A 25,005-nucleotide genomic window follows, 5' to 3' on the forward strand; every position below is an offset into this window, starting at 1 on the left:
AAGATGGGTGTTCTAACGAACATGCCAGCTTGCTGCTTGCATACACACTTCACAAATCTCCACTTCGATGGCTGTGTAGCCTACTGGCTGACAGCGTGCACTCACTTGAGCACTTTTGTGATCTCATTGAAGACACTTTCTATCATTTTGATCCAGACCATCTTGACTGGAAACTGTTACAGCAACGAAAGGCTCCGCATGAATCGATTATGGATTTTTGGCAGTGCTTCCGTGACTTGTAGTTTCAAGCTCCGAGGAGCCAGATAAAATTTTCCTATCTTCAAAACTTTACAATCAATCTCATGATCTGATCAGTAATGAATTATTCACTTTTGTGCCATTCATTTTGATGCAAGAAGTATCCTTGAAAACGTTCTTGATAGCTTTGATAGCTTTAACCTCTGCTAGATCTCCAGCCAGAGTTAATGTTGCATGAGCATTGATATAATTGACCTGCAATGTTATTTACGACATGATAATTGTAATTCTCTACTACTGGTAGACCCTCATTAAATCATTGGAGTCACTTACCTCCTCTGGTGAAACTCCTGCATCTTTCAAAAATTTCTGAATGCACATTGAAACTCCAAGCCCATCAGAGTGTGGATAAGTCATGTGGAAAGCATCACTAGTGACAGCCCCACCCAGGTACTCGGCTATTAATGGATCTCCTCACTTCATTGCATGCTCAAGGCTTTCCATGACCTGATATGGAGAAAAGAAAAATTATGATTTATCAAAACCCCATATTCTTATAGCCTGGTTTGGAGAAAAAACAGATTATGCTTATCAAAATCCCCATGTTCTTATAGTGTGAATTGCTCATAGTCTGAAATGATCTTTGAATATTTACAAATAACTCAAACACAAATTTGAATAACTTGAGTGTTGTTCATGAAAAGGGCTAAGTAATGCATCTAGGCTCCTGTCCCTTGAAAATGAAATCATACCTGACAATTCTATCTTGAATAGCTAAATAATTCAGATCAACTAGTATCACATCAATGATCAAGGTGCCATTTCATTATGAATCTGAGGCTTATCTGTGATTGCTATTCTGCCTCCTATGTTCTACATTTTGCATTTACCAGTAAATTAGATGAAATATCCACAGTAACTGGGTTCACATTGAGCTTACCAGCATGCCAACACCTTCACCAATGATAAACCCATCACGATCTATGTCCCATGGTCTGGAAGTTGTCTATTGGTCATCATTCCTCTATGAAAAGGCTCTACAAGCAATAAATCCACCCACACATGCAGGAAAAATCGAAGCGTCTGTGCCACCTGCAAGCATGATATCTGCTTCGCCTCTGCGAATATGATTTGCAACTGCACATAAGCAGTAATTTGTTGTTGCACATGCTGTTGAAATTGAGTAGGTTGGACCCATTACTCCCAGATCTATTGCCAACAATGCATATCCCATGTTTGCAATGGAATAAGGAAAAAAATATGGTGTCATCTTCCTGAAACCCTTCTGTACAAGAGTCTCTATTCCACCAGAGTAAATTATAAGGCCACCCATCACCGAACCCACCAACACCCCTACACGCATCTTGTCTACCTGTGTAGAATAGAGAAGTCATGTTAATAGAATACAATTTATGTTTATCTCTTGACATACCATGTACTGAGAGAAGTTGGGTGTATGACTATATTCTAAAATTCAGGCGGGTGGGGGCTGAGTGGGATGGTTGGATCTTTGCACTATGTGATCTTAGGTTTACATAAGTGGATTAGCATTTTCCTAAGTTTCTGGTCTATTATTTAGTGATCATCCACTTCATTAGTAGACAATGGAATTTCTACCTGTCAGGCCAGGCAGTAACTCTCCAAGGGCAGAAAAACTGATTGGTGTTTATTCCATAGGTATGTTATTGTTTTATACATTAGGAGTGATTGTTCAGTTCATCTTCCGATGACTGTTCACATTCCTGATTTATTTATTTTACAAATTCCCCAATCATGAAGATTAGGTGTCAACATTCCCCCCCTTAATCTGAAGGGATGTTGGTGAGTCCAAGCATCATTCTGAATCGTTCAAGCTTTTCCTTTCCAAGTGCTTTGGTGAAGATGTCTGCAATTTGCTCATTTGTGGAACAATGACAGAGATGGATTGTTTTGGCCTCAACATGATGTCGAATCAGATGATATTTAGTATTGATATTCTTTGTTCGATCATGGAACTTTGGATTCTTGGCCAACTTTATTGCAGAGGTGTTATCAATCATGAGTGGAGTTGATTGTACTTGTTTTACCTGCAAATCTTCAAGAATTTTCCTGAGCCACACAATTTCTTTCGTTGCTTCAGCTGCTGCTACGTATTCTGCTTCAGTTGTGGAATCTGCTGGAACTGATTGTTTGCGTGATCTCCAGGAGATAACTCCTGATCCAAGACTCATAGCATATCCTGAAGTACATACCCCAGTTTCTTTGTCTCCATCGAAGTCTGAATCAGAGTATCCAATCAAGCTAAAGTCGTCCACCTGTGTATACTTGATTCCAAGGTCTTGAGTTCCCTTCAAGTACCTTAGAACTCTTTTTGCAGCAGACCAATGTCCCTCACAAGGCTTTTGCATGAACCTGGAGAGGATTCCAACAGTAAATGAAATGTCTGGTCTGGTAGTAGTGAGGTAGATGAGGCTTCCTACAAGCTGTCTATACTTTGTTGCATCCTCAAATTCCTTTCCTTCAATAGATGTGAGCTTTAAGTTTTGTTCCATTGGAGTAGAAAGAGGATTGCACTCTGTCATGCCAAATCTGTTTAACAAATCTCCAATGTATTTCTTTTGAGAAAGAAATATGGATTTTGGATGTTGGGTTACTTCAATGCCAAGATAGTAATGAACATAGCCCAAATCAGTCATTTCAAAACTTTTCCCTAATTCCTTCTTTATGGATGCAATGTAGCTTTCATTGTTCCCTGTCATTAAAAGATCATCTACATATACCACAAGATACACAACTGTTTTGCCAACTTTCTTGACAAATAAAGTTGCATCATCAAGATCAAAATGATTGAAGTTGAATTTCAGAAGATGCTCAGTTAGTTTTTCATACCAGGCTCGCGGTGCTTGTTTGAGGCCATACAAGGACTTCACAAGTTTGCATACTTTATGTTCATGTCCTTTCACAACAAATCCTTCAGGCTGGGACATAAAACCATTCTCTTTTAGATCTCCATTCAAGAATGCAGTTTTTACATCCATTTGATGGACTTTCCAACCGTTCTGAGCAGCTAGTGCAAAGAGTGTCCGAATGGTGGCCCATTTTGCTCTGGGGGCAAAAGTTTCCTCATAATCGACCCCTTCCTTCTATGCAAAGCCTTTTGCCACAAGCCTAGCTTTGTGCTTGTCAAGTGAGCCATCAACTTTGTATTTGTTCTTGTAGACCCACTTGCAGCCAATTGGTTTGGTTCCAAATGGAGGATCAACCAGCTTCCAAGTGTCATTCTTTATGAGGGCATCATACTCCTTTTTCATCGCTTCTTTCCATTCATCATGAGAAGCAGCTTCTTTGAAGGAAGTTGGTTCAAAATCTGTAGACAAGTTCAATTCACAGTCATAAGTAACATCCATATCAACAGGTGAATTAGAGTCATCTACATCACCTCCATTTTGTCGGTTTGAATTTCTGGTTCCTGTTTTTCCAATTTCATCAGGATGAACACTTTCAAGTGTCTTTGTCAGCCACTTTGGGGGACCTTTCTGAGATGGTCCAGGCTGCTCTGTTGATTGAGTTGGGACTGAATCAAGATTGAGTCTCCCAATTCTATCAATTACATCACTTAAAGCATCATCCGTTGTTGGAGTTTCATGCAGGGGAGATTGTTCTTCAGAAGAAGATTCCACATGTTGATCTAGTATAGGAATCCCCCCTTCAAGATGTGGAATCTGATTATCAAATTCTTGAAATGATTTCGTTTTTGCGAATCTATCCAAGCGATCAAGTTGCCGCTCAACAACATTGTCAGATTTGGATGATTCAAGAAAAATTACATCTCTAGATACAACAAACTTTTTATTTACTTCATGATAGAGACGGTATGCTTTGGAGGTGTTTGAATACCCCAGGAAGATACACTTACGACTTCTAGCACCAAGTTTGTTTCTATGTACCTTTGGTATCAAAGCATAACAGGTGGAACCAAAGATCCTGAGATGTTTTACCGAAGGAACATGTCCATACCACAATTCATAAGGAGTCTTGTTTCTTATAGCATTAGATGGACATCTATTCTTTATATATGCAGCACATAGAACAGAATCAACCCAAAACATTATCTTTACATTTTTGAAGAAAAGCATGGATCGTACCATATTCAAGATTGTTCTATTCATTCTTTCAGCTACACCATTTTGTTGGGGATTATAAGGCATAGTTGTTTGATGTTTGATCCCATGTTGGCGAAGATAGTTTTCAAATTCATTTGATGTATATTCTTTTCCATTATCAGTGCGAATAGACCCAATATGAGATTGTGCATCATTTTCAATCCATTTATGAAAATTCTTGAATGTTTGAAAAGCATCAGATTTGTTCTTCAATAAATAAACCCAACACATTCTGGTGTAATCATCAATAAATGTCATGATATATTTATTTCCATTTGCAGAAGGAACAAGCATTGGACCACATAAATCTGAATGAAAGAGTTCAAGCTTCCTATGTGCTCTTGAATGTGAATCATGAAAAGACTATTTGCTATGCTTTCCTAGAATGCAAGCATCACATTGTTTATGTTTCCTAGGAATTGTAGGCAAACCAGCAACACCATTTTTCTTCAATAAGCGGAGACTGTCATAGTTTAAATGTCCAAATCTAGCATGCCATAATAAACTTGATGGAAGTGTACCTTCTTCATGATGAGAAATATATGAGAAATGTTGTGCATGAGCAGAGGTTCCTTGCAGTTTGAGAAGTCTTTCTTCTTCTATTCCCCTCATGACAAGTGAGTGGTCAGATGCTTTTCTTACCTCAAGCTTGCCATCAAACATATGAATGGAGTGACCTTGCTGGCGGATGTGGACCAAGGACAACAAGTTTCTCTTGAGCTGTGGGAGATATAGAACATGATCCAGAAGAAAGTCTGGAAGACCAGGCAGTTTAAGCCTGATTGTGCCAAGCCCTGATGGCTTGATTTTTGACTGATCTGCAAAGTATACTGCTCCATCAACATTGTCAGTGAAATCTTCAAAAAAATCTTTCCTATGAGTCATATGACAGGTTGCTCCTGAATCAAGTAACCAATAATTTTTCGAAGAAGCAAGTGAAGCATTAAACAAATCTTCATTTACTCCAATGTTACATTGTGCCTCAATATAGTGAGCGGATTCAGGTGTTTTACCTTTGTCTGTATCATCAGTTTTACCTTTCTGCTGGTTTCTTTTCTGCTCAATTTTGTCCCATGGTAGCTTGCATGTAGAAGCATCATGTGATCCATTTCGTTTGCAGCGAATGCAATGTAGATCTGCTTTTTATCCTTGAGCATGTCTGCCCCCCCTGCCTCTGAAGTATCTTCCTCTTCCTCTTTGACCACCTCTTCCTCTTGTAGAGTCTTGAGCAGGATGCTTTTCTTTATGAGCAAGACACACAGTCTCTTCAGAAGATTCAGGGACTGTCTTCTTTCCAAAGGCTTTATCTCTTTTAGCAAACATTTTCACAAGAGAGTCAAAGGTTATATCTTTAAGATTTCCATTTGCTTGTAAAGACTCAAGATAATTGGAGTAGGTAGGATAGAGTGCCTTGAGAAAAGCAATAAGAGGGATATCCAGCTCAACCTTAGTGGATTTGATATCATGCATTATGGATTTTACTTCATATGCAAGAGCAAGAGGATCATTATTTTTCAGTTCAAGAGTGAAGAGTTTAATCATGAGATGAACAACTTCAAGTGCAGAATGTGATTCATAGAGTTCTTTGAGCTTTTGTAAAGCTTCAAAGGCAGTTGAATATGATGAAATATGGCGACTTACTTCTTCATTTACAGATGCTGTGATTAATGCATATGCTTTGATGTTCTTGTTATCCCAAATGACGAGCTCTTTGTCTGATGTAGGTTGTACTGGGTCATTGTCTCCTTCTCCGACACACACTCCCTTCCACAACTCATTAAAGATGAGGGTGTGTTTTATCATCCGGGACCATTTAGGATAGTTCTCCTTGCCAGTGAGAACTATTCCTACCATAGAGATGATTGAATGCATTTTGTAAAAAAAATACTTCTGCTGATAGAAAAAATACTTCTACTGATATACAGTGAAATTGTACTCAAAAGCGCATTCTCAAAAGATTTCAAATCTCTTCCTCATATACCAATATGTACGTCAATACTTCAAGCTACAACTTTATGCAACATATTTTCTCCAAATTTATTTTCTTCAAATCCCTCCAATGTTTGATATAAAAAGCATCCAACATTTCAAATATTACGTATTACATATCACTTCAACCTTTTAAATGTAATATATGTCCATTACAAAATATTACATATTACTTCAATGCTTTACATATTACTTCAACCCTTTAAATGTAATATATGCCCATTACAAAATATTACATATTACATATTACATTAGCAAACAATGAAGCACGCAGGCGTGATGATTTCTTTGAGGAGCAGCGGTGCGTGATCTCTTAATATTGTGCAGTGGCAGTGATTCTTCCTTCGGGAGCTCGGCCTCTTTGGATGTGCCTTATCTCGTTTAGCCACACAACAATGGCGTTCCCACAATATGCGGAGGTACAAATCAGTCTCGGCCTTTATATTGATGCGATCATGATACGCACTGGTTCCATGAACCTGCTCTGTGAAAAGCACGAGTCTTCAAGGATTTCATACAAAGATTGAGCGTGGACACCAACAGCGACAACCTTCCCTTCGCCTATATCTCAATACTCACTGATTTGGATGAATCAAACCTATTGAATAATCTCTGTCAATTCAGTTCAGCCATTGAAGGCAAAACCACCATCATAAATTCGGAATTGGCATTTTCAATGCTGCTTAGGCTCGTAGCAGGTTTCCCTGTGTCTTCTCATCATAATGTGTCTGAATGGGTGCAAATCTCTGTGGGCATGCTAGCTAAAGCCGACAACATCCGAAAGGGAGGCCGGCTGGCGTGCAACAGGTCTGGCAATGGAGTGCTGATACAACAGTGTGGTGACAGTTATGGGAAGAGCAGCAGCATAGGTTTTTTTTGGTTTGGTGATCAGCGTGGAAAGAGCAGCAGTGTATGAAGGGAGGCCAGCTAGCGATATTTACCAAGCATAACGGTTGGAGGGCGGTTTATTGAGAGAAAATGTCAGGCAACTGACACCAACGAATATATGGGCAGCGTACTGTATGGAGCAGGGCGCAGGTAATGGAATATGGAGCAGAGCGCAGGTATTCAGTCAGACAAGGGAGTTACAAGGCACAAGAGCTAAAGAAAGGAGCTGGCTCTGATACCATGTCAGGCCAGGCAGTAACTCTCCAAGGGTAGAAAAATTGATTGGTGTTTATTCCATAGGTATGTTATTGTTTTATACATTAGGAGTGATTGTTCAGTTCATCTTCCGATGACTGTTCACATTCCTGATTTATTTATTTTACAAATTCCCCAATCATGAAGATTAGGTGTCAACACTACCAAATCCTTTAATTAAATGAAATAACTATCATCTTAAGTTTATATGAAGTATGTATTTAATATTATTGAAAATCAAATGATAGTATTTTATTTTCCTGAATTTTAAGTATTACTAGATATCCTCAAAAATATAGATGCATTTAGGTGAATCTTGATCAGATAAAATCAATAACAATAACACCAAATTTTCTATTTTTAAAACTTTTGTTGCATAATGTTCCAATCATTTTTAAACCACCTTCATTATCCATTGACCAATAGACTGTCTCTCTGCCCAAAGACTTCACAACCTTGAATATCCATTGCCCAATAGACTGTCTCTTTGCACAAACACTTCACAACAATGAATATTCATGATTCCATGAATGCCATACATGTTTATGGCTCCACTACATGACATAGCTCATAACTATATTAAAAATAGTGTCATGAATGCCTTTTCATGCTCTGGCATGTTTAAAACCATAACATTAAAATGCACACTCTTTCATGTTTGTAATTTTATGTGTGATGTAATTAGAACCATAACATTTAAGTGTTCACTTGTTGAGAACTGAAATGTGGACTTCTAGTTGCCCACCTCCACTCTCAACCATATATAGTTGTTAACATACATAACAGTCATGGAACCATGCAAGTGAATGTTCATGGCTATCCCAATCATCTGGTGTTAGTAGTGCTGGGAGATAATCGTGCGTGATTTTTATTCATTATTTATTATCTAGCCGCAACACCTTGTACAGCTGAATTATCTTGCCAATTTCCACCTTCTAATTCTGGGTGGGTGTAATTCAACTGCTTAGCATCAGTTTCTTCATTTGAGACAAAAGGAAGCATCTTCATGCTCTTCTCTAGTTGGAAGTGTTTTTCAACTCTTCTCAAGAAGTATCCATACATGACGAATGTTGCATAGACTTGCCCCACTCGAACTGCCAACTGCTGGTGTGCTTTGTGCATCCCCTTTTTTGTGATTGTTGTCCTTGTGAATCATGATGCCTTCTACATTACAGTTACTGAAAAACAATTTGAGATATTCCTTGTTATAGAAGAAATTCCATTTTGGTGATGGCAATGTGCATAACCTTCCATGAAGATCAATGTTAGTTTTAATTTTCAATGATCAACAGACCTATGTGTGTGAGATCTATTTGTTGCTTTTCATTAGTTTTCATATGAATTTTGTTGTATACTTGTCTTATTTTCAAAGAATATTGTGTATTTTTATATTAATCTATATTTTTATATTTCTTGTTTTGTTGATTATAGGTATAAAATGCCACCTCTTGGTCGCCCCAAAAAGGATCTGAAACAACTTTCACTTGCCGATGCATTTGGTATCTCTCAATGCTCTAATCAACTGCATATTTCTGAAAATGAAGTATATGATCATGTAGATGAGGACCATGAATCAGTTAGTGTAGAACTTCTTGAAGAGGAAACAAAATCCAAGAGGTACAAAAGAACATTCATATCCAAATGGAAGATGAGATTTCCATCGGCTTATGCTGTAAAAGATTTTAATGGCGTTGAAAGGATAAAATGTTCATGGTGTATAAAATTTAAAAGGGAAACTCCATTTGCTCAAGATGGAAGCACATCCATTCAAGTTAGTGCTTTAAACATCCATGCAACGTCAGAGGCTCATATATTTGCTTTGCAACTTGTAGAGGGAGAAAGTAAACGGAGTACTCTTCCAATTACAAAACATGTAGAGCTAGTGGTTGATGCTCAGAAAGAGAGAATTATATCAGTTATTGAGAACATGTATTTTGTTGCAATACATGATTTACCTTTGGAAGTATATAAGTCAATTTGTGACTTGAACAGGTATAAAAACACTCCTCACATGCCTCTAACATATGAATACTCAGCATATACAAATACAACATCTGGAAAATACTTTCTAGAAGCTGCTAAGGAGGTATATTGGAAAAAAATAAAAGATGAGATTTTCCAAAGTCCATATTACTCACTTTTAGTTGATGAAAGCACTAATCGGACTATGGTGAAACATTTTATTGTTTATATTACATATTTGACAAATGAAGGAAGAGGTCCATGTGCTACAAAATTCATATATTTGATGCAAATTAGGGACGGAACATCACAGTTTATGTATGATGTTGTGACATCTCTTTTAGCAGACATGAATCTATCCATGACAAAGTTAGTTGGATTTGGATCTGATGGAGCTTCATCCATGAGGGGTATTCGTGAAGGTTTATCTACTAAGATTCATCGACATGCCCCTCATTTATTAGATATCCATTGTATAGCTCATCGAGAAGCATTAGCAGCAAATGATGCTTCATATTATTTTGAAGAGTTGCAAGCTATTGATAAGTTTGCAAACAAGATCTATTCACAGTTAGGGAAATCTACTAAAAGACATGGAGAATTGAAAGAGCTAATGGATTCATTTCAAATAACAAGGCTAGAAGTGTTACAAATTCATTATATTAGATGGATTTCCAAAGGAAAATTCATGGAAAGACTCGTTAAGCTCATGCCTGCTTTGTTAAGAGACTGGGAGTTAGTGGAGAAAAAAATGTATGAGATGGCTACAATATTTCAAGTTCAATTTTGCATCTACTTACTTGCAGATGTGCTTATTGAGTTAAATAAGCTGAATCTAAAGTTTCAAGAGGGTCATGTTGACATTACATGCATTGGAACAACTTTGGATATCACTATTAGCTTACTTCATAAGCGATTTCTAAGAGGCACAGTTGGGGTAGGTGCAAAGCACACATCATTCTTTTAAAGTAAAACACAATAAGGAACCCTTGAGTTTGCAGATTGCACAGGTATAGTACATGTACATGAATTGAGGTTTGAGAGTTTTCCAAAGTCACAAAGATCAGGGACACTAGATGACTGCATTATGCTGGGAAAGGGTTTTGTAATGAAGGTGATTGACTCTCTAAATGCAAGGTTCACAAATTTACCTATTTTTAATGCAGCTAAGCTTTTTAGTCCTCGTAATTATTATGAGGATATGGATGATAGAGACTCTCAAACAAGAATATGGTTGATATGTTTATGTGAAAAATTTAGTGTTGCAGGCTTGCTTGTTGTGGACAACATTAAATGTATGGGTGAAATGGATGAATTTATACATACTATATATAACTCTTACCCAAAAAAGCATATGTTTGGAGCCTGGGATCTATGTGGAGGTGAAATTGAATGGTTTGAAGGATTTCCATGCTTAATGCAGCTATGGCAAGAAATTATTGTTATTCCGGCTAATACAACAGTTTGTGAAAGAGGTTTTTCAAAATTAAATAGGATAAAAAATGAGGATAGATCAAGACTTTCTTTAAAAACATTGGATATGTTAATATTTATCTCTCTCAGTGCACCTCATGCTCTAAATGAGGTAGATTGGAATGCTATTATGATGAATGGAAAGAGATGAAAATTCAGAAACCTATTCCACTATGAAAATAGATTGAAAGAACTAGTAAGTTTCAGTATTTATTACTATCATTGTCTTACTCTATCAAGCACTTGAACGAACCATTTTGGTAAGTGAATTTTTTTAGTTTTATATCATTTGACTTTTGTAAATGAAAGCATAACCATATTTTTCAAGTTTGTATGTGAAGTTTTTCTTAAACATATTGAATGTAATCATTGTAGGATATTGCATAAGATATGTTAAGTTGGAGGACCACAACCATATTTTTCAAGTATATATGTGAAGTTTTTCTTAAACATATTGAATGTAATCATTGTAGGATATTGCACAAGATATGTTAAATTGGAGGACCACAACTGTCAAAGTTTTATAACTAAAAGAAGAAGCTATCTTGGATCAATTTTATGGCCAAGTCTAGGGACTATAGTTCCAATCATTTGAGATGTGCAATTATTGGAAGTCTCATCTTTCCAAAAGAGTTTTAATAGACAATAGAACAATGATTTGGTCAAATCTGAAGTTTATAAGTTAGAATTCCACTGATACGTCCTATATAAGCTGGAATTTATTTTTAATTTTATAAATGAGACCTTCCATATACTTTTAATATAAGTATTTCTGTTTCTTCATATTTTTATTCTTATTTCAATTTCATTAAGATGCAATGATTTCTATATGTTTATTTTTTGGTCTTAGTTTAGACTCATATGCAGTTTCCCAACTATGATTTTGTCCCTATAGTTGGTTCAATTGCGGTTGAGTTCAAGGCCTGTGCAATATGATCTTATGTGGTTACATTTCTCAATCACACATGTGTAAGAGTAATGCATTTAATAATGTAGCCTTTGACGTAATAGTATCTTTCTGTTTGTGAAAAAAATAATTTAGTATTTCTGTGTTGATTTTCATACAATCTTGCTTGTTTTGAACTAGAGACAACATCAGAATGTGGTATTTTGCCTCTTAAGTTTCCTTTCCTTCATTTTATATGTTTACAACTTTGGGATTTTCATTTTTTAAACATATTAAATTGTTTTATTTAATATTTCTCATGCATGGCCTAATATAGTCTCTCTAAGTATTATAGATGGATCATATGTATTTGCTGACTTTGCAATATAATGTTTGCTCTTTTTGAATGTATCTTATAAGTTTTAATAATATGAACTTCATATTTCTTAAAAAACTAGTCTATGTACCCTTGAAGAAATATAGAATGGTGTTGTATTGAAGATGAAGATTTCGAGGGATGTGTTTAATGGCAATGGGTGGTTATTTTTTTGTCTCTTTCATTAGTAGTAAGTTGTAGATATTTTCCTGTTATTTTGTTATGAGAAATGACATTTGTCTTTATGCATGCAGCAAGACTGTGACCATTCAAGAGGTTTTGAGTAGAGAAATAAAACAAGGATGGAAGAAATGGACTAATATAACATTTCCAGAGAAGGGGAATGAACAATTAGGAGTTGTGGCTGCGGATCTGGTATTTTTGATTGGGGAATGAACAGTTAGGAGTTGTGGCTGCTGATCTAGTATTTGTGATTGATGAGAGGCCACATGATTTTTTCAGACGAGAAGACAATGACTTGGTGCTTGTTAAGAACATAAGCTTGGTTGAAGCTCCAATAGGATTTTCTATCACAATTCCAACATTGAGTAGGAAGACACTAAATCTTACTTTCAATGACATTATATACCTTGGGTATGAAAATATTATTCCCAAGGAGGGAATGCACATTGCAAAGGAGAATGGCAGGAAAGGAAATTTCAGAACCAAGTTTGAAATTAGATTTCTCTCCAAACTCAGTCTTGAGAAAAAGGATGGAATCAAGAGAATTCTGGGAGGCCATGCTTGAAATTTTTGTTTCAATTTGTGCCTCTTTTATTGTAGATACTTAACAAGACTGAAATAGATAACAAAAATAATGGATTGTAGTTGTGAGTTCCTCCACCAAATTGTAAAATTTACCATTTGTATATATTCTCAGTGAGCTGAAATAAGTGGCCAGAGTTATATATGTCTTTTAGATTGAGTCCCACTGTCTATAGAATGCATTCCTTTTATGTGTTTATTTTGTACAACTTGTTGTATTCCCAATTTTTTTGCCAATTTTTGGCCTTGGCTTTCTTAGCATGTCCATATACTAGATCATAACTACCACTATAGTGCAATGGCATTGCTTGTACTTGAACATTATGCCAGTTCTTATGAAACTTCCTTATTATTGAACTTCACTAGTGTACCAATGATGTAAGCAGTTCCAAGCTGATGATATGATTTACTTTATGTACACTTAACACTAAGAAAATACAACCATCCAAAGCCTTTGGTATGATTTTGAATCTAGCTACCCAGGTCTCAAAAAAAATTCTTCAGACATGTAGGCAAAACGATTAGAAATTTTTCAGTTGTCTTAGTGTTGGCATTGCTTTGGAAAAATGCATATTGAATCTTCAAATGACACATCTATTTTACTCATCATTCGAAAACTACCAAAAGCACTCTTTCAGTCCAATGTAGCATGTTTGTAATTACAAATCCCATTAACCATAGTTTGATCATGCATCGACACCATTTCCTTTTACTATTTGGATAACATTGTATTTCTTACATATAAGTTCTTCACTACTCGTATCAATTTAATAACAATTTCCCATACCACATCAAATGACTCTTGGCACAATGGCATTTGTAGTGTGAAATCATCTTATTGAGGCTCTTCTGCCCCATGTTTTCAGAGTGTAATCTTCAACTGCATGTTGAGATGTAAAGTTTTTCTTTCATCTCAAACTAATTCTTTTTTGGATGTTCTTACACAAACCTTTGCTTAATATAACAATAATTCAAGGAAAAACACAAAAAACATAACATTTGGCAAACATAAATGTTATGAACACATTTGGCTTGTCACTTGTAAGTTACAATGCATATAAATTGTATGATGAATACTGGACTTGCAGCTGTGTTGGAAGGGGCTATTGTTCTTGATAAACTGAGGAATATCTTGCAACTTGCAACATTGTAAAGACATCGACAACCAATAGTATGTTGTCTTGGAACTCACAACATTAGTTCCAAACAATTACCGATTCACCATGTGTTAAAAAAAAGAAATTTGAAGATAATTTACAGTTGTCAATTGAATTGTTTTTTTTTTTTATGTTATTCATTATGGAAGGGCGCCTTGAATGTGCGCCCTTCTAAATGAAATTAAACCCCGCCCTTCAAATTTGATCATTGGTCGCAACTACCGTGAAGAATTTAATGTGAGTTACGATGTCAAAAGATTTGGAAGATCCAATAACAACGACTTTGGAAGATATGACAACATAACTTTTGAAAGCGTAGAGTAAGAAGGTTAGGTATACACAAGTCAAAATCTCCTACGTATTTCCATCGGATGCTCTTATATTCACCTAGATTCCACATTGTGATTACATTTTAAAAAAAAATTGAATGTGCCACATAATTGAAATATATATTATTTTTTTGAAAATATATAAATATTAATTTAGATTGCTAAAAATTAGAAGAATCGCATATCGCAATGGAATTATAAAATTTATTTTTAGAATATAAAATTTAGAAATGGTTGCTTATAATTTTTAGATTTGGTTTTAATTTTTTTTGGTAAGTTATATAGTTTATATCAGAGTATTGTAACAGTATAAAACATATGTTTCATCATATTTAATGGTATGTTATTTGGGAAACAAGATGAATAATGCAATATAGTTTTTTTTGTTGGTCAATAACTAAGAACCATGTTAGAAAATTTATCAAATAGCAATTACAATTAGTATATACTAGTTTTAGCTTATTACGTAAGGGCTTACAATCTACTAATTCCAGTTGAATAACACGATTGTAAATATAACCAAGGATAGATTGAAAACAAAAATTATCCACCAACTAAGAAGTGGGAGAGTGCATCTGGATAGTTTCAGGTAGACTAACTTCTTCCTTAACGTTTGAAAATTAAATGTTGCTTAGTTTCTTTGTCTAAACTATGATCTTACAATCATGTTTCCCAAGCTACCTTTGAACTTCATCCACAAATAGTAAAATTTCTTGTTACTCCTAGCATTTTTCAACCAATACTTTTCCCATAACTATCTTGATTTTTTAATAAAATTCCACTGCCTAGAGGTAGCTAGTCTACTTGGTTTTGTTATAGTAGGAGTCTGGCACCCAAGATCCAACTTACTCCAATACATTTGCATCTAAGACAACGTCGTTGCACTTGGGCATTCTCTTTCAAATCTTATATTTCTCCATGAATGTGTGGTAGAGTGTTCCGATAATAGATCATTGTTGAGTGTTTGGTAACTTGTTGGGCCCTAGAAGAAGAAGGTGTCTTATGACCTCGAGCCTCAAAACCTTAGCATAGTGAGTTCCAAAAGGAAGAAACAAGCTCTATAAGGGGGAATATAAATTCGATAGCCTCCGCCCCACCAACTAGTTGACTAATGAGGTTCTCTAATGAACTCTTCAATCCTCCAAAGATTATATGAAGCACAATAACTATAACACAATGTGAATGAAAGCACTTCAATGATTGAGACTAACAGAGATATACATAGGCTTCCAATCCAAAACCAAAACCACCCAGATTCCATCGATGCCCTTGTCACAAGAGTCTACCTGGAGAGTGCATGGAGAGTTTTAACTCAAGGAAAGATCACCAAAGAGGTGATAAATAGAACCTTTACTAGACTCCAAGAGATGGGTGATAGAGAACAAAACTTAGAAGGAAAATTGATAGGAGCCTACTTGATAAAAGGGGCTTATACCTTGGACTAAAACAAACGAGAGAGCCAACCAATTTACTAGAACATGAACTCATAGAAACCCATTTCCTTTCCCAAATATTAGTTAAAACATCTAGACGTTGGAAAACCAAAATAATATGAACCAAAATAAGAGTGAGACAAACCTTCGATACACCAAAATTCACAGGGAGCAAAAGAAAAATCTAGCAAAGAAGGAAAGCACATACATATGATGCAAAACATAGAAAAAACTCATCCCATTTGTCAATTGAGTCGTAGAGAGTGGTAGTGCATAATGAATTCTTACCAATTATAGAATTGACATTCCAAAAATCTCTAAATAACATCCATCAATTGTAATGATTTTGTTCAACCCTTGAGTAACAGATTATTATCTTTCCATCCCCATGAAAATTGATAAAGCCAACTCCTATCACCATCTCCACATTAATGACATACTCGAAAACATAGTTAACACATTTGTATTTGATGTAAAAATAGTTTTTTCATGGACATGTAGTAGCCATATCTTTGAAGGTAAAGTATTCATAAACTATCAAAGAGAAAAGTAAGAAGTCGTCTTAGTGGAAAGATTTGATGATGGGTCACCATAAGGTGGGGGGACTAAAAACGTGAAGAAATGTACACATGGAGTTATGACACGTGCTATTATTCTATTTCCATTCAAAGACATTAACACTAGCTTGGCTCCAAACTCCACCGTGTTTTCAATAGCTTCATTACATGAAAAATATTTTGGGATGGGTAAAAGACTATATTGTACATGTTTTGGAATAAGGAAACATTGAGAATGTGGGTATGAGGCTCAATAATGACTAAACGTTTCATCCAAATTTATCGGAAATGTCAAGTTGGGAGCTTGGAATATTATATATAAAAAAAATGTTTTAGATTACAATGTATTAAGATAATGTATTTTGCAACCTATGTGTAGGAGGTAGGGTGCCTCTTACACATGGGTTGTCATACAATTTTACTCAAATTTCGAGCAAGAGCACTTGTTGGATGCATAATTTAATTTTACATCCAAGGAGTACCTATGTTGCATAGTTTCGTGGACCCTACTACACCAAATATGTGAAATACATGAAAAAACGTGATTGCAATCACATTTTTTCATGTATTTCACATTTTTCCTGTAGTAGGGTCCATCGAAACTATTCAACATGGGTACTCTTGGATGCAAAATTATCTACCAGCAGGGACTCCCAGTTGCATGCCATCCTTGTTAGTTATATATAGAGATCTTTTCGTTGCTTTTGTTTTATGAGAAAGAATTATGAATGTGTTAAGGTTTCTATTTTCATAAAATTCACATATATATGCATTATAAATGAGTTTTATTGTGAATTTTTTACTTTATTTATAATATTATAAATATTTTCATATTAAATACATAACTAAAATTGTTTTTGTTTGATTAAAAATCTTGAATTTAAGGAAATAGGTTAATGTCCTAAGACCTGGAGGCATTTGGCATGAGTGATAACGTGCCCATTATGGACCACCATAGACCACTTGTCAGTATTTAGAGTGATATAATTTTCCTTAAATAACAATGATAAGTCAAATTGCAATAACACAAATAACAACTATAATAATTATCCCCATTATTGATTTAACAACTAAAGTATAATAAATTTCCTTCTTTAAAATAAATAAATAAATAAATAAACAAATAAATATATATATATATAATTATTAATAATATATTAAATAAATATCCTTAATTCACATTATAATAACAAAATTTACATTTCCAAAAATCACAAAATTAATAGTTTTAAAAAATAATTTAAATAATTTAGCCGTTGTCCTAGTTAGCCGTTGGAGGCTCTGCTCAAACTATTTAACAGGTAAAGATGGATTTGATTTTTCAACTTGTCCTGACGACGAACCACACTGGTTGGTTCGAAACGTGTCGACAAATGATATATCTTGTGATTTACGTCGAAAAATTTCTTTTAAACCTGATATGGGTCACAGAAGCCTCAATTCAATAATTTAAATATACTTTTTAATTCTTAAATTCAAAATTCATTAACCATGAAAACATCTCCATCTACCTGAAAATTTTAATGTAAATTAGGACATCAAAACATTCGACAACGATTTTCGAAAATATGTCAAAATCACTAAGACTACTATAACAATTATTATTAAAATTTGTTTGAATATATATATATATATATTATTTTACTTTTAACCACAAATTATATAGAATTGGTTAATTATAAAGAAATAATATTTTATTGTGAATTAAATAGACACGTCCAGTATATATATATATATGCCAATAACAAAAATGTAAATAAATACGCTTAACCATCATTACTTATGTTTTCTTCGACACTCTTTAATAAGTAAGAGTAAAAATTTATATTTTTAATTGTTGAAAGTATTTGTTTATATGATATTTTAGTTTTTTATTATTTTCACTTTAATTTAGTTATCAATTACTATTTGCATAAGAAGCATGATACTAAGCAGCAACACTGTATATTACATTTGTATTAAAATTTGAATGTGTCTCATAACTATTACATTTGTATTTAAATTATATATAAAAATTAAAATTATATTTTTTAATGTAATATAATTTTTTTTGGTAGGTAAGCACCCACGGGGGATTTGAACCAGTGACCTATCGCAAGGAGTGCCTTAACAGTGCATCCATTCACTGTCAATCCAAAGCTCCGTAGGAAATTTAATATAATTATATAAATATAGTTTAATATTAAATTATTGTTATTAGGATGAGTTTAATTGGTCAAGTTCTTATTACTAAAAACACATTTTTAATAAGAGGTCATGGGGTTAATTCTTTTGGACACCCTCAAGTTATTGAAAAATAATTCTTAATTTAATCTCATATCATTTTAACGAAAAAGATTTCATGATATATATGTTTAAAATTTTTATATAATTTTATAAATTTTAATGATTTTTATAATAAAATAATTGTATTTTATATTTTCTAAATAAATTTAAATTTGTTTTTTTGTTTTTTTGGGTAAGATTTCACAAATCTTGTTTTAAAAATAAAGATAGAAAATATTTCATAGATAAAACTTAACTCTTATTTTTTTCCTCTACAATTATAATTTTTATAATTAAAAATGTTAATTTTCTAATTTATAATTCATTCAAAACACTAATTAAGAGTTATAAGAATCCAAATATTTATATTCATAAAATTTCTTCATTTCTTTTAATAAAATTATATTTACAATTATAACAAATCCCTATATATATATAACTTATAACTTTGATTATAAAGAATGTCTTTAAACTTTGAAATAATATGAAGAGTGCCTTTGAGTTCATACCTAAAGCATTAAAGATTTCACCTTGATAAAATGTAATGTATCATAATAATTTGATGGTGATATGTATTATCAAATTCACCATTCAAAAGTATCTTAATATAATAACAACAATATTTATATGATAACACTGATATGTAATAATAAGAGTTTTTTTTAACATCTAAATTATTTAGATAAATTGATGGTGATATGTATTACCAAATTCACCATTCAAAAGTATCTCAATGATATTTATATGACACAATGATATGTAATAGTACGAGTTTTTTTTGTTTTTTGTTTTTTTTATTATAAATTTGTTTTACATAAAAATTTTTAATAAATATGCTGATTGGGTTTATTTTTAATGGTTAATAAAAATGATTGGGATTTTACTCATCCAAGTTTAAATTCAATGTTTACAAATATTATAACAAAAATAACTTTAAAATTAATAACTTCAAACCAAACACACATATATATATTTATGTAAATAAATTTAATTTATATAATAAAATTATTTTTTTAATAATAAAATTAATTCTATTTAATATAAACAAATTTTTATTATTTTTACTCATCTAAACATTTAATTTAAATAAATTTATCAAAAATATAAATATTTTATATAATAACAATTTTAAACCATTTTACACTTAAATGATTGTATTCATCATTCCTATTATATAAGTTTGTTTTATTGGATAATTAATGAGGAAACACTCTCCCTATAACGTTGTGATCATTCTGAAGGAAGTTGAATGGTTGATGTAGATTTAATTACATTGTATGGCATACCTTTATCATATTTAATGTTTGCCCACTACGGGTATCTCTCAAAATTTAATGTGAAACTTATAGTAGAGGATCAGTCTCTTTAAGTCAGACGGTGAAGTTCGCTGCTCGACATTAAAGCCGACAAAGATTTATATTTGAGAAGCAGTTAGATGTAATGGAATCATCTGTTTTTTTTGTCCGATAATGAGAAATGATAGCATTGCTATTTCATTAAGAAATCAAATGATACATTCAGAAAAATGTTTATATTTGATGTTTGAGTTTATTATATAAAAATGTTTTTATCGATAAGCATTACTTATTTTATGAAATATCTCATATTCCTAAGATAAAGTGTATAAATATTATCACTTATTTTATGAAATATCTCATATTATTAAGATAAAGTGTATAAATATTAAAACATTGATTTTATAATATATTTCATATTGATAAGGAAAAAAACTAAATGATAATTTTATTTTAAATAATAATTTATTTATTTTTGTAATTTAAGTTTTTTTATTAATTCATGTCATTGATACATTGCAAGGGGTTTTTTTGCTAAAAAACCCTAGCCTTATTCTTAGACTTGTTGGTCATAAGATAATAACATAACCACATTATAAACAAAACAAAGAACTAGAGAACCAAAGTACCAAAAAAATTTAAGAACCTGGAAGCAACCAATTTTCATCACTGATCTAGGTGGTGAGCCGAAACCAGGTTGTCTTGTTGATGAACTGATGATGGAGGAGGGCTAAATGCACAATGAACATGACCTTCCATATGCTTCAGTCTACCTTCCAGTTGCTCCATTCTCTCAAGAATCCACTTCTAGCCACGACGAAGAGAGGCTAGCCTATACATCATCTGCCACCAATTTTCCTGAGGGTCATTCATGAATCCGATCACGTCATTCGGTCGTCATGCCTATCCCGAGCAAGTTGTTCTAAGAGCTATGTAATTTGTTGAAGACATTCATCCAACGAGTCAAAAGGGGTAGGCAATTCAACTATTCTCAAAGAATTAACATGTTGCAAAAACACCTCCTTCCCCAGGTCTTGGTTATCTCCTAGATGTGTTGGCCCATGGCCCCATGGCCCTACTCCCCGATGGGCACACCCACAAAATCTAAATTTGATACTATGTATATGGTACTTACTATACTAACAGAGCTAAATTCATATCCCAACCGATCCACTCTACTTTCCAGGACTCGTCACAAAAATTCCAACCTTTCCACACAAATGCTACATTCAAACAAGGGCTGCCACAATGAACCTGGATCCCATATACGTTGGCCTACAAAAATTGTTTCAATTTTACAGCCCCCACAGAGCTGACTTAAGCTCTGTCTTGACACAATCCAATTAGAAAAGAAGGGGTGGTCACAACTAGAATGCAACCTTGCAAATTTAAACATCCTACACCTTTTGTCACCTCATGTTATATAACCACATGCAACCAACAATGTTGAAGTGAAAATTCTCTTATACTAATTTGTATGCATCTAGAAAGTTCGATGCCTATGATCTGGTGGAAGCGTGTGTGACACACTCCTTGAAATCTAATGCCATGTGGGCGAGGAGGACAAGGCCCCCACCATTCCCTCACTTTTGCCATTTGTCACCCCCATCAAGGAACTTTGTTTTAAATAATAATTATTATTAATTATAAAAATAAGAATTAATATATGGGTTATATGGAAAAAAGATTAGGCTAATATTGAAAGATGGGCTAATTTTCCATGATTCCCCCCCAAACAATTGCCAATTTCCATTTTTCTTGAAAAAGAAAATAAAAATAAATAAATAAATAAATTCCTTTTTTAATTTTATATTTTTAATTGTTGAAAGCATTTGTCTACATGATATTTTAGTTTTTTATTGTTTTTACTTTAATTTAGCTATGAACTACTATTTACATAAGAGGCAAGTACTAAGAAGCAACACATTACACTTGTATTAAAAATTGAATGTGCCTCATAACTATTATATTTGTATTTGTATTTAAATTATATATAAAAATTAATGTAGATTTGTTTTAATTTATATTAATAAAATATAAAATAAGAATGGTCTTTGAAATGGAAATATGGTTAGTATAAGAATAAATTTTATTTTTACTTTTGTATTTAATTAAAATATTTTAAATATTATACTTTATTTATATAATATTATTATATAAAAATAGTCAAACATTAAATTATTGTTATGAGAGTAAGCTTAATTGGTCAAGTTCTTGTTGGTAAAAACACCTTTTTAATACGAAGTCATGGGGTCAATTCTTCTGAATACCCTCGGGGTTATTAAAAAATAATTCATAATATTTCCTTCTTTTTTTTGAAATCTCATATCATTTTACTAAAGAAGGTTTCATAGAAGATTATATATATATAGAAGAATACCCTCGGGGTTATTGAAAATTAATTCATAATCTTTCCTTCTTCTTTTTTTAAATCTCATATCATGTTACTGAAGAAGGTTTCATAGTAGATTATATATATATATATATATATATATATATATATATATATAAAGTCAAAATTCTATTCATTTAGAAAACAAGATATACATCCGATACTTCAAAAAGCATGTGGTCTCACCCCGACCAGGTTTGTTGACCAAAGTTTGCAGAAGGTGGAAAAAATACAAAAAATATGCCAATAATAGTGTCCACAAACGAGAGGGCCATAGGCTCCAATAGACAAACAAAACATAAAGAAAACCAGAGGACATACTAATCATCTGAGGTGACAGAAGTTGGGTTATCTGGAGCAGTTCCTGGAGGAGGCAGAGGACGGAAGTTGCACTGAACGTGCCCTTCAAAGTGTGCCATCCAATTCTCCAGCTTTTCCACTTTCTCTACTAGATGGTTTTGTCCTCGCCAAACTACCACCACTCACTCCCTGACCTGGCACTTGAAGAAATGCATGTGATCCAATGTTTCCATCAGCTCATCGTGTGTTTCCCGATTAATTCGTTCTGTAACATCTACCCGGTCCACCAAGGATTAGATTGGGCCTCGACAGTTTTCCAAGCAAAAATGTTGCAATTACTGTGGGTCCAGGGCATCACAATTACCATCATTTTGAGCTTCTTGAGCTCTCCTGCGCCCACCACCCCTCTAAGAGACAAGAGTCTGAGTACTACTACCAGTGTGGGATGTCTTCGTTTCGCTGTTGCTGCCACGATGAGTCAACTTCCCCCGACTCCTGCCACCTACTCGGGAGGTCGGAAGTCGACCACCACGAAGTTTGCCACCTCGTCCTCTATGCGCTCCAGTACTTGCACCCCAATCCCTTCCCACCGGTTTGCTCCCGCTTTCATCCACCATGGTTTGCAATCTAAGGGCTTCCTCCCTCCCCATCCTTGGCTTCATCGAGAGGATAGACCGCTTGCGTCGAGGATTAGGGCACATCGGCCTCCAACCAAGCATGCCCAATTCAACCAAGAGTGGTGCCCTGTCTGCCAAATTAAATTCCTGCCCTCCTGTCCACCAGAAAGAACTCTCAAGGTCCGCCATCTGCTGCAATGTGCGACGGTAGCTCCATTGCTCCCATCGTTAGTCCGCCCAGAATAGGTTCAGGGAGAAGGTGGAAGCAGGAGTGGATTATCCCCATCCTGCAGAACCCAGATAGTATTGTGCCAGTCGTGAGATGGGGTTGCGCTTTTCGATTCCGGGGAGTTTCTCGACTACCGCCGCTAACACCACCTTCACATTCCCTGCCACACCAGTGACTCCATTGCATAAAGATAGCTGCCAAGAGGACGACGATCCTCCAGAAACTTGGCACCTCCCAATCACCACCCTCATCATGGAACTGCCAACATTTACATAGACACTCCTTACCCCAAATGAACCAGAAAGAGCATTTTCCTTCACACAACGGTTGCCAACCCAGTCCATCTCTGCAAGGCCTGAGAAAAACAAGGAGTTGGACTCTGTTGTACACAAAAAACCATAATTCCCCAAAGAAAATCAAGAAACCACCAATTTTTTCACACCTCCGATGCCTCTTTCATCGTCGAGCAAGAGGCCAAGGATAATTCCACCACCAAACCTAAACACTGAAACGAAATCTCGACATCTTCCTCATCCCGTTACTGCTCCTCTTTCCCAATGCAATGTAAATACTCACATGCTTGATATCGAAGGCTTTTGTACGTCATTCCCTCCTCTGTATAGGAAGAGGGGACTAAGAGGTACATCCCTCCCCAACTACCCATTTGTCACTCCTCATGGGATCCGACGACCACGTTAATCTCGGTTCTCCCCCATCAAAGAAATTATATATCTATATATATAGATATACACTTAAAATTTAACTATATACTCTTAAAATTGTAATTTAAATGTTACATTATTTTTTTATAAAATAATTAACATGTTTAAAATCTTTATATAAATTTTAATGATTTTTATAATAAAATAAATTTAGCTTCTGAATAAATTTCTATCTTTAAATTTAATATTATATCTCTATATATAAACTATAAATAACTTAAAACTTTGAATATATATATATATATATATATTTTCCCATAGAAAAAAGTCGTAATTTTATTCATATTGATAAAATTACATTTTGTAGATGCATGAAGCATATGCAGATGGTTGTTCCTGTAATGACAGGAAGCAACAAAAAAAACAAAATAGAAAAAAATAAGTTCCAGCAAGCCTAAACTTTTCTGCCCTTCTTCTTCTCCACCCGTCGCCAACCTCCAGTGTCGAGAGTGGGTGTAATAATAGCTAGCTGATTTTCCATTGGGATCAATGGAAGTTCTTTGTCAGATTCCGAGCCCTCTGATCCATGAGTTCGTTTGATGTCGCTTACTTCCATTTGTGGTTCTTGTTGGATGCTCATGGATGCTCATCCCCTTACTGAGCCGCATGCAAAAGTGTTTGCCCCCTATCGATTTGATGAAGATCTGAATCAGATCTTCATCCATGCGGAGTAGATCGATCTTGTGGAGACCTCGCTTTGTTGGATCTGGCAGTTCCTCTTTGAATCCAGATGCCTCATTTAGCTTTGGATCCTGTCCACGCCTTGGTTTCTCCA

At 34.3% G+C, this 25,005-nt stretch overlaps 1 pseudogene; it reads right to left on the bottom strand.

The window, feature by feature from the left end:
• Positions 1-300: 300 nt before the first annotated feature.
• Positions 301-23,468, bottom strand: LOC149232626 (3-oxoacyl-[acyl-carrier-protein] synthase I, chloroplastic-like; annotated as a pseudogene).
• Between the last annotated feature and the right edge of the window lie 1,537 nt (positions 23,469-25,005).

This window comes from Pinus tabuliformis, chromosome J (genome assembly GCF_031772625.1).
Source record: "Pinus tabuliformis cultivar Carrire ecotype Pingquan chromosome J, CPIR1, whole genome shotgun sequence".
NCBI lineage: Eukaryota > Viridiplantae > Streptophyta > Pinopsida > Pinales > Pinaceae > Pinus > Pinus tabuliformis.